The sequence below is a fragment of the Halyomorpha halys genome, unplaced genomic scaffold (genome assembly GCF_000696795.3).
Source record: "Halyomorpha halys isolate HHAL.00 unplaced genomic scaffold, Hhal_1.1 Scaffold1819.1, whole genome shotgun sequence".
NCBI classification, from domain to species: domain Eukaryota; kingdom Metazoa; phylum Arthropoda; class Insecta; order Hemiptera; family Pentatomidae; genus Halyomorpha; species Halyomorpha halys.
The window spans coordinates 1,267-1,681 of record NW_027104726.1 but is presented as its reverse complement, the minus strand read 5'-3'; the positions used below and the strand labels follow the sequence as shown (position 1 = coordinate 1,681).

Below are 415 nucleotides of genomic sequence, written 5' to 3'. Positions count from 1 at the left end.
TTTGAGTTTTTCTTGACCGCACCCGGACCATATTCCTTTCATATACTAAATCTAGAAATTCTTTACCTCATAAGGAAGTTCAAGAATCTTCGCTCCTAGTTTTTTACTTTTCATGTATCGGAACTGAGCTTTACGCTTGACCATCATTGGTACATTTACTGAATGGTCAGGAGTGACATAGAAAGGCATATCAACTGTGTTTTTTCTATCAAAACTCATTTTCCAATTAGCTTTAAAATGAATTGCGTTAACCATAACTAATCTGGTATCCTTAGTCACAGTACCTGAAAAAAAACCTCAATAACTTCTTTTTATCATACATTAGAAGTAAAATTACATTAAACTAAAGAAACAGTTCAACATCATGCGATAAATTAAAGTTATTCTTTTATATCACTAATGATATGTTTTGCGA

The 415-nt window shown here is 31.6% G+C and overlaps 1 protein-coding gene across 1 annotated transcript in view; it reads right to left on the bottom strand.

Moving 5' to 3' along the window:
• Nucleotides 1-415, bottom strand: part of LOC136797340 (serpin B4-like) — a gene marked incomplete at its 5' end in the record, with an annotated part of 16,071 nt that overhangs the window by 15,164 nt on the left and 492 nt on the right.